General features: G+C 31.4%; 1 non-coding gene across 1 annotated transcript; it reads right to left on the bottom strand.

The window, feature by feature from the left end:
- Positions 1–11070: 11070 nt before the first annotated feature.
- LOC131181887 (small nucleolar RNA R71) lies at positions 11071–11177 on the bottom strand. The gene has a single exon (XR_009150361.1). It is a non-coding gene; the product is annotated as a small nucleolar RNA R71 (small nucleolar RNA).
- Positions 11178–11811: the final 634 nt, after the last annotated feature.

Below are 11811 nucleotides of genomic sequence, written 5' to 3'. Positions count from 1 at the left end.
TTCTTATTTTTGTTGCTTTTCTTCTTCTTACACTTTCTAGAAGAGGAAGAAGCAACTAAAGCAACTTCCTTCCCCTTATTTCTAGGCATATTATTTTTGCAATTACCAGCAAATTTAGTAACCTAGCAAAGGTGCATTCAATCTTAGTCATATGAAAGTTTGTGATAAATGATCCAAATGATTCAAGAAGAGATTATAAAATCAAATCTATTTGAAGTGAGAAGTCCATTTAAAACTCAAGAGCCTCAAGCTGCTCAATGAGCCTGATCTTCTTATGTATACGGGATCCCACATCCATCATTTCTGTCATCTTCATCCTAAATAACTGCTTAGATATCTTATATGTAGCATTCCTGTTATGTTTACCATACAAATCTTATAAGTGATCCAAGATTTTAGATGATGTATGCATCTTTTTATGTTACTTCTGCAACTCATTAGTCATGGAAGCAAGCATGTAACATTTTGCTACAGTGTTATCCTCCTTCCATTTAGGCAAAGTATCGTGTTCCTCTTAAAAAGCCCCTTCAAGTGTGGGACCAGAAACTTTTGAGTCCAGAACATATCCATTAGGCTCTAAATTCAAGACAATCTTGAGATTTCTTAATCAATCTTAGAAGTTAGACCTAGTTAGCCTATTATTGTCCAGCTTGCTAGCAAGTATATTAGAGGGTTTTGATATCATTTTATCAGAATTTATTGTAGAAAATAACAAGATTCTAATTAGTACATTATACCAAGTAATTAACCAAAATGATCATGGTCTTTTAATCAAATTGGTCCTCCCTCTAATTTAATGAATCCTACACTTTCAAAGTAGGAAATGGAAATTCTAGTTGGAACAGATTTCTATTGGGTGATTGAATTCTTATAAATTGTTAATCATTCTTAAGTATATCTATTCTTGAATTCATAACATTTTACAGGTAACACTTTACTCTTCACATCTCATGTGACGTTTAATCAAATACTTACTTCCTAATGCTCAAAACTTTAGGTACATCCATTTTTTATTTATGTTGCATTAGTTAAGTTAAGCCCACTAAGTAAGCATGCAAATTTGAACCTTAATGATCTCATGTACATACATTATTGATCACTAAAGTGTTTACATACTCACATCATCTCATATTCCAACAATTACTTTAAGAAGATCCCTTAAACCAAATACATCATTCCTATATTACCATAGGCAACAATGTAAAATGTTTAAAACTTCTTAAATAATTACTTTAGGAGAGCCATGATGTAATTTTTAAATTACACCATTACTAACTTAACCATTTAATTAAAAGATTTCATGGCCAACTTAGTTACTATTTGGTCTCACTTTGCACATTAATCATTTTTCATGCATATCTCATATACATTCATGAACATACATATCTCATACATACATTCATCAACAGTAATGTAAAAGGCATGATCATGGACTATTCTATGGGAATCCTAGGTAAATATTCATCTATTCGAACCAAGCTTGATAGTTTTCAACTCTTGAAGTCTTGTACTCCCACTGATCTCCATCAATGATATGAACTCTTTTCTTCTTGTTGTTTCCACCAAAGCCAACTACATTAAGTACCCTTGACATACCAAGGTGAAAAAAAAAAAAAAAAAAAGAGTATGCAAGCCCAAATAAAGGAATTTACAACCTAGGACTTAACAACTTTATAATACATGCCTTTTGTAAACAATAAAAATAATTATTACATTCTCATAAAAAAAAAAAACAATAACATAGGTCAGTCTAAGTCCATGATCATCCTTCATGCATTCCATATTCAACTATTAAACAAAATGAAATATTTTAAATATCCAATATTAAAAATAAATAATTATTTCTCCTTTTTGAATCTCATCCAAAATCATGTTATTTTGGTTAACCATAATGAAAAATTAGGAAAAACAAGAAAATTTGAAAAATTGAAATTTTCAGCAGAACACGGCCTAGGCGTGTTCAATAACACGGGTCATGTTCTGTAACACGCACTGTGTAGTTGGACACACCGAGCTGAACACAGCCCAGGGTGTGTTTCATAACATGGGCCGTGTTTTCCATCATCGGCCATGTAATAGGACACACTGAGGACATGTTTTTCTGTAAAATTTTCAATTCCAATAGAAGGTTACACGGCCTGTGTTCCAGAACCCACTGTGGGCCGTGTAACAGGTCTAGAGCTCAAAAATTTTCAATTTTAACATTCCGAAATGAATTTTTCTTGATTCCCAACAACATATAATATGAAATAAAGTTCCTACTGGCAAAATAGAATGGCTCTAATACAAATTGAAAGAAAAATAGGACCAAGGGTGCAAAAATAGCAATTTTAAAATTTTAAACCCTAATGTTTCATGCAATATGCAAATTCTTTATGCTATTGCAAAAACACATGTTTTAGGTTACAATACTTGCAACTCAATTACTAAAAAGCCTATTTGCCAATTGGAAAACTTAAACCTTAAAATTATTAAGATAAAATTAAGGATTTTACATGTATAGAAGCAGAATCACATTCAACACCTAATCCGAGAAGCTTAGATCGCCAAGAGTCAATGCTCTAGTCTGTCCACATGAACAAGATGACCAAAGCACTAATTTTCACCTAAAACTCCTTTGTGCTTCCTCTCCTTGTCTTGACCAAGCTTGCACAAAAATGAAGTTTAAGGTTATTCTTAGTTTTATGCTTATGGAAGTGTAGAGAAACAATTTCTCTAACTTTAATTCAAGAGTAACTATTTCAAATTTCTCTTGAATCAAACACAAAGAAAAGGATGGGAGAGCTTGGTTTGAGAGAGAAAAGTAGAAGAATAAGAGATTAACACTTAATCTTCAAAAGTTATTATCTAATCTCTAATCATTAGAGATATTTAATTCCCCTTAAGATCAATTAGTGGTTGACCACCAATGATTACCTACTTTATAGGTGTCTACATCTAATTTATCAATTAGATGTGTTTTCTAATTTTGATTTGTCCACTTCTCAAAATAGCAAAAATAAGGGAATTAAAACATTAATCAATTAGCATTATTGAAAATACTAATTAACCATTAATTTTTCTCTCTTATAACTTCTCAAGCCATTTTAACCATATTAAAATCTCTTACCTTATAAATAAATTAATCAAGTTTATATTTAAACACTTTAAATATTAACTTTAATACTTTCATTGATGAATTTAGTTTTAAATCATACTAGAGAATTTGTAATCTAATTGCAAACAAAAAAAATTTAATTTAATTTAATTAATTAAACATTTAATTAATTAATCAAATTAATTATGCTTTGATAATGTTATTCTTATTGTGTATGACTTTCTAGGTTCATTACTAATTAGCAATGAAAATAATATTAACTCTTTAATATTATTTGAACTATTCCATACTTAGAGTGATATTCTCTTATCACTTTTAATTCTCATAAATCATGATTGACACCTAGCATAGTGTATCATGACTACCCAACTAGTAATGAATTATTTTATACTTAACTCATGAACCTTGATCATACATACCATGCACTAAAATCTCTTCGTTACAAAATCTCAATTCTAGCTAGGGTCATGGTTTATGTCAAACCCTAATTGCTTAGAATCATATGTCCTTATTTTAATTCCAATTCTTGATTAATAAGACTTTTCAATCAGAAATACTTTTTTAAACAAGTCTATTTGTCCTGGCCAGGAACTTTATTCATCAAGAACAATTAAAATGGACATAAGATTTTATTCCTATTTACTTATGGCAACGGATTCTATTTTGACTAAACACCTATCTCCATATATAACTAGTTAGAGCTGACACACGTTCGTATACTCATACCTAGTACAAGAATGTAAACGGTATCAAACTCAAACCACCTGTACATAAGATAACCGTGTTATCTTAAGTCAAGAGATTATATGCACTATTATAACCTAGATGATCATGTGTTGATAAGAGTAAATTCCATGTACACATCATCTTAATGTCACTGGTTTAGCATATTTATCTTATAAGTGCCCACCATGTTTATTATATGGCATGAGACTCACCATCCCATCTTATTAATATCTTATACTAATCTATGGAAACAAACATAGGTGACAATCTATATGGATAAATCATATCCAATGAGGTATCCTTGACAATGAATCAAAATTTATAACACTTGTACTGGATTGTTCCGTCATTCATATTCTTAACACCTTAAGAATAGAATATCTAACAAGTTGTTAAAAGATATTATCAATTAAATTTAAACAATTTAAATTAAAAAAAAAAGTTGTATGCCATTAAAGAGGAATTAATATTTACAAGATACAAATTACTAGTTATGCTCTAGGGCATACTACTAACAGCTATATCTTTACATCTTTCCTTCAATGACTTTTTAATTAAGTGGAATCACCCAGTACATGTTTAAATTGTTTATGAGAATTTTGTTCCTTAGCTTATGTTATGACTCCATTGTTGTCACAGTATAAGGTAACTAGTTTATTAATGCTAGAAACCACACTAAGTTTAGTAATGAGCTTCTTGATCTAAACTACCATTTTGGTTTCATTTGACACAAAGATGTAGTTAGATTCAAATGTAAAGTCTAATGTGGTTTCCTTTTTGTAACTCTTTCCAATTCACAATACCATCATTTAGTGTAAACATATCTAGGCTGGGATTTGTCATCATCTATATAGAACTAAAAGATGGTATCCAAATATCCTTTAATTATTAATTCACCTTCATAGACTAGACAAACATCTTTAGTTTTTCTTAAGTATGTTAGAATGTTCTTAACTACTATTCAGTGACACTCAACTTGATTAGCTTAGTATCCATTAGTTATGCTTAATGCATATAAGATACATTAGTACTGTACATATCACATATTGATGGTTGCTCAAAATATCATATTTTTATCGTTGTATACTTAGTCTTTTAAGTTTGTTTCTTATTCAATTAACTTGTTAATGCTTATGTTTATGTTATTAGGTGTTTACAAGAGCATCTAAGAGCTTAAGAAGCGTAAAGAGGTAAATTGAGCACAAAAAGAATCAAAATACACAATAAGCATTTTAAGGCAAAAGAAGCTATAATTTCAATGAAGATTTAGCCAATGATAAAATGGGCTTAAAGGTATCTTATTCATGGTATTTAGAGGCTAATGGTGAAAAACAAATACATTTAGACATCAATCCATATTGAGCTTCTTTGGATAACTTGAATGGAGCTCGTATATAATCCACTATTTAGAGTGTAAATCTGACCTTGTGGGCTTAGATGGATCTTAGTTGATATATTTTGAGGTGATATATGAAGAATGAGAGTAATTGAGCTACATTACATTGAGGGTCTCATGTTGAGTGTGTTTGAACTCTTTATGGTTAATTATGCGGAACTAGGAATTAGAGCATTAATTGGTAAGTTTAAATATTTTATTTAAAACCTAGCAAAAATAAAATAGAGATGTGTGGGTCTCTAAGGTCATGCAAGTGGTATATCTATATAAGGAGAGTTGGTTTTAACTTGTTTTCCTACTTTAACTAGGATTCTTGAGAGAGTTTTAAATCAGAATACAACTAGGACTTCCAAATTAGATCTAGAGTCTTAGTTAAACTATTTTTCTATATAAAAAGGGTCTAAAACACAGATATGGAGCCTTTCAATTCTCTTCTACTCATAGTGGCCAAATTCCTTATTTGTACATTCAAAGATATCAATTGCTTGATCAGATTGCTAATGTGATTTCTTTTTCTTTTGGCTTGTGGAACGCTTCTGCATCCTTTGAAGGGTGTAGTATCATCATCAACATTAGATCCAAGTTGTTTGAATTACTTTTAAAAGGGGCAACATGCTTTTCTCTCTTCTTTTGTTACTTTGTTTATGTTTAATGTTTTTAGTTATGTGTGAGTAGTTTTGTAATTCAGCAGGGAGATAATTGAAGCCATGGAACATGTTACCATGAGACTTTGATTTGAGTTTGGTAAAATCAAGATTTGTTATATATTGAGTATTAGTTATCTTTTGGTTTATGTTATGAATGTTAAATGTATGGTTAGTTAGAATGGCCAACTAATTAATTACGCATGAAAGTATATTGCTAAGTTATGATAATTTGAGTATGTAATAGCTTGAATAATCTAACTACAAGTAGCACACAATGATTTATTTCATTATAAAGATGAGTTTCTAAGTTAAATAAATCATGCTGAATGAGTTTATTACGTTGAATTGGGATGTTTTTCTAATTATTAATACTACCATTAAACATAATTATAAGCTGCTCTAATCTTAAATTGAGTGCAATGGTAAAATACTAATTATAGAGCATTTCCTAGTTAATATATTCTGTAAGGAAAAATAAGAAAGTTGTTAACTTCTATAACCAATTTACTGAATTCAATAAATTTGTATCTTTAGTCAATGATTGATTCATATTACCTTCTTTACTGAATTTATTGTAATCTAGTTGTGTTGAGTATTCATAAGTGTTATTAGCTTTAGTTTATATTATAGCACTCTTAGTTTGGCTTCAGTAGTTTAGTGAATACAAATCAAAACCCCCTTTTATTTTACCTTGCATATTCAATTTGATAGATTAGGTGTTTATTTTATCTATTTTAAGTTCTTTTTGTTTATTTGTGTCTCTAAGATCTATTTTTTTGTTTGCATTTACTCATTCCTTATGGGATTGACCTCTACTTATCCTACATATAAGTAGTTTAGGTAGAGAACTTTTATGTAACACCTTCGTTTGCATAGCCTGGTATATTTCACTGTTCCGGTGACCGGTGTCAGTCCGGACAATTATTGGGATTAGAGCCACACCTAAGACAATTTGAGAAGCCATAAACACAAATAATTAGTAATGTTTAATTAGTTAACTATAAATAAGAAAAACAGAACATAAGAGGTTAAACGAGCCGAGAGTCACAGCGATGAGTGACCTCCTGAACGATCATGAAGTCATTTTAAACTCAAATTTCGAACAGTAAAAAGTGACGCTGCGGTCCTTAGGACCCTTATGAACATAGTGGAAAAGAGAAAATCACGAAAAAGAACTGTTAAGTTAGTCAAATAATTAGGTCAGGGAGCCGGAAGAAATATTGGATTATTTGCAAACCGGGATGAACCGGCGAGGGGCAATTTGGTCAATTGACCCCGAGAGCTGACTCCTGACATAACTGTCAAATAAAATCGGAGAAAAGAAAATTTCAGAATCGACAATAGAATTAAAGAACTAATAGAAAAATAAATAGAAAAAAAAAGAAAAGGAAAGAGATTGGAAAAGTCAAAGTTGATGACATCACTAATGATGTCATAAACAAATTAATTAAGTGAATTATTAAATTGGAATTTGTGGTCTTCCATAAGCCAAAAGAGATAAAAGAAAAGAAAAAAAATTTTGATTACTTCTCCATTCTCCATTCCCGTCACTCCTTCTCCCTCATTCATCTCATTTCATTTCCACCATTAACACCCTTCTCAAGCTTTCAAAAGCTTGATTTTATGTTATAAACTCCCTAACTCCTTTAAGTAAGTCTTGTTCTTGGACTTTAACAAGCATCTTGACAACAAAAAGAAGAGGAAAGAAAGAAGATTTGAAGAGGGAGAAATTCAACAAAAGAGGTTAGTGGTTAGTTTTTAATATTATGTTTAAATTCATTATTAAGTAGTTGAATTACTTTAGAAATTGTTGAAAAATGAAATGAAATAAATTGTTGAAGGGCCAAACCTAAATTTTAGTCAACTAGGGTTTGAGGATGTGTATGCATGAACTTGGTGAAATTAAAGGTGTATGTGAGCTTATTGGTGTTGAATGATCATGATTAAATGTTTTGAATTAGTTAAATGCAACAATTTAGTATGATTAGGGTTTGGAGGCCTAGGGTTTTGAGGCAAAATTTGGAGAAATGCATAAATGGCATGTTTGACCTATTGTGAAGTGAAATAATGGTCAATTATAACCAAATAACTTGTGTGGGAATGATAGGAATGAAAACTAAATTGAGGTAAATGGTCATGCTGGGCAGCATGACCAAACCCACTTTGAAGGACCAAAACTCAATTTACAAGTCCAATTGATATGCCACCAATTGGAGATGAAAATAGACATAAAAGAGCACAATTTTCATTAAGGAACCATGACCAAAACTGACCAAAACTTGGTGAAACAATTGACCAAAGTGAATTGATAGCAGCTGCCTCAAGATTAAATCGACCAAATGAACAAGAATCGCTCATTTGGTCATAACTCGAGCTAGGTAGGTCAAATTGACCTAAAATTTTACCAGCAATTAGATATGATATAGACCTAAAACTTTCATAAGAACACCAACCCAAATTAGGCCATTAACTCATTCAAATCATTGAGCAAAGTTAAATTTACTGTACTGAGATTCTGCAGAATTTTCATTGAGCAGCAATATTTGGATGGCTATAACTCTTTCTAGGAAACTCGGATTTAGGCGATTCTTGAACCGATGGAAACCTAAGACATAGTACAACATTTCATATGAAGAAAGTGAGACCAAATTATGAACTTAACTTGATCAAATTATTAACCAAAGTTGGACCAAAAATCTGCCAAGACCAAAATCTCGGTATGAGCGATTGCGTGAACAGTAAATTTATTTTGGCCATAACTTGAGCTACAAAACTTCGATTGAGGTGATCCAAAAATGAGAATACACTTAAGACAATAAAGAACATTTTCTATGAAGGAAGTTTTGTCAAATTCCAACAGTAGATCGACCAATGGAATAGTGCAACTTTGGAGCACAAAACCGAAAATTGGCAATTTTGCCTAAACGGCCTAAGCTTTGAGTAAACGACCAAAACCAACAAGTTTAGTGACCAAAATATGGTATGTGGGTGAAGTTGGAGTTCCCATACCTATTAAGCCTTAGAAAGTCAACTATTTGACTTGAATAGTGCAGTGAATAGTAACCCGAAACACAAAACTTTGAGAACGTCGAATTTAACACGTTAGAAATAGGTAAATGCGAAGTTAAAATTTATTTTGGGATTTATGTTAAGTTCTAGTACTAAAACATTATAAAATTTTGTGTTTCAGTTCAAAAGAATATCGGGAAGGAACCCGAGGAAACGAGTCGAGGCTAAGGGACGACTGGCTTGAGGTTTGTGCACAATAAACCCTATTTAAGCATTTTACTCTTGAAAAATTGATTTAGCATGCATTATGAACATATGAACTTTTGTGTTGCCACCTTGTGATCAAATTATAACTTTGGAAATTGATTTGATTTTTGTATGCAATATTTGAATGAAATGTTTGAAATGGATTTTATGTTCACACTTAGCATGACAGTATCACATTTCCTCCTCCATTTATGGGGTTGAGATCGTTTATTTTCCTCCCTCTCTGGCTTACCAGTTGAGGTTGTAGATCGGATGAGTACTCATTAGCTAGCTAGCCACCTCCCTCATTGGTTTCGATTAATGGGGTTGAGATTGCTTTATCGTGGTGTACAACACGGCATTGATCGGAAATTTTGTGTCATGGCTTAAGTTGTGTACGACTTTGGCAACACTGTGTTTATGCAATTGTTTGACTAAACTGTTGTTTAATATATTATTTGACAAAATGAGTTGTTATGAGCTTTGATATTTGCGAAATGTGATTGTGAAGTATTCAAATTATGTTTCATCAATAAATGATTTATGTATCGCATTTTAAATCTTTATTGTGCACCACTGAGTATGTTTATACTCAGCGATAGTTTAATGTACTGTCGCAGATAAAAGCAAGGAGAAAGCAGCAGAGTGAGCTGCGGGATTGACAAGATCTTTTTTATCCCTTTTTGTACGGGTATTGTTTTATACCCTTATAGTTATTTTGATGTAAATACTATAATGTCATAAATATCAATGTAAATTGAGCAGTTGTAAATAAATTGTAATAATATTATTTTGGATTTTCTTCTGTAAATTTGATATTGTACATATGGATTTTCTGCCTTATGTTTTGTGAATGGAATTATTGAACCTACTGAGTTGACAAATTTGACTTGGATTGTGAAACTGTTTTGAAATGGATTGACTTGAGTTGAATTGTGAATTATTGGAGGTTGGGAGTTGTAAAATAGTTTTGGAAGTGCTTTTTACAGGTATTTGAAGAACTGGTTTCTCAAAATACAGAGGGAACTCTGTCAAAATTTTTATAAAATTTGCGACAAAATTTGAATGGACAAAAATTTTTACTAGTATTTAAACTTTGAATAAATGGTTTTTAATTCTTACCAAAATGCTCACCACTTCCAAAATGTAAGAAAATTGTTTTAAAATCCCTTGTAGGGTACCTAATGAGTTATCGGTAGGTGAAGTTCGGTAGTTCATTAAGTATTCTACGGGAGCATGCTATGCCTTACGGAGGGGTAAGGTGTGACATTTTAATTGGTGCATTCAGCTCACATTAAATTTTAACACTGTTACTAGGGAGTTATTATTATTTGTTTTAAACTTGAATTTAGATTTGTTTATATTTAGTTTTTGTGTTTATTCTTTGGTTACATTTCTAAAGAAGAACTTGATACAAGGCTTAAATGTATCAGGAAATTCATCAAGCATCAAGCCAAATCATCCACTCCATTTAAAACTGAAACTTTTGTTAGAAATGAACCACAAGTGATTCCTTCTCATCTTTTTGAGCAAAAACCTTCAAATTCATCAAGTGATTTAGAATTAGAAACCATGGCTGCTAATGCTAATGAAAATCACACCATCAGGGAGTTTACAACTCCTAACATGAACCAACAACCATTATGCATTTAATATCCTACATTTACAGTACCTTTTAAATTGAAATCTAGCTTAATTCACTTATTGCCTACTTTTTATAGTCTTATAGGTGAGGATCCTGACAAACACCTTGGGGAATTTGATGTTGTGTATTCAATCATGAAACTTATAGGTATTACAGAGGAGCAAATTAAGTTGAGAGCATTCCCATTCTCATTGGCGGATGCAACTAAAGATTGGCTCTACTACGTATCTCTGGTTCCATAAACACATGGAATGACATGAAGCAGCTGTTCTTAGGGAAGTACTTTCCAGCTTAAAGGGTAGCCAACATTAGAAAAGATATTTATGGCATTAAGCAGTATAATGGGGATTCATTGCATGAGTATTAGGAGAGATTTAAGAGATTATGTGTAAGTTGCCCACATCATTAAATAAGTGACCAACTACTCATTCAATATTTTTATAAAGTTCTTCTTCCTACTGATAGACGCATGATAGATGTAGATAGTGGAGGTGCTTTGGTAGATAAAACACCTGAAGCAGCAAAGAACTTGATATCAAATATGGCTACAAATTCACAATAGTTTGAAGTAATAATCCACTTATAAGAAAAGTAAATGAGGTAAACAGAAAGTCAAATAACTAATTTGACTTCTCTTATTAGTCAGTTGGTTGTAGGTGTTTTTTGGTTTCTCAACCTCGCAAGTGCTCGGATCACGAAAAAGTTATAGAGTAGTGAGTAGAGTATTGTCCTACAAGGAATTTAACTAGTAAGTACCAGACTACACAGTGATTTTAGCTATTTAGGCTATAAAATAAAATGGAGAGTGAAATTTGTCTATTTTGAATACTAGAAATAAAAAGGGTAAGGAACTTAAAAAGGAATAACCTATTTTGAAATAATTCCAGAATTAAGATTTCACACTTTAACCTTATTATGGATGTAATCTTGTCTATTTATTGGATTGAGAATCATTTTCCTTGATGGAAATTAATCCTAAAGTATCTTAGATCCTCTCTCAAGGTATCTAAGGTGTATTTCAATTAGAGCCAAACCCTACTTTCAT

Source organism: Hevea brasiliensis, chromosome 7 (genome assembly GCF_030052815.1).
Source record: "Hevea brasiliensis isolate MT/VB/25A 57/8 chromosome 7, ASM3005281v1, whole genome shotgun sequence".
Taxonomy (NCBI): Eukaryota; Viridiplantae; Streptophyta; class Magnoliopsida; order Malpighiales; family Euphorbiaceae; genus Hevea; species Hevea brasiliensis.
This window is presented reverse-complemented; position numbering and strand designations above follow the sequence as displayed.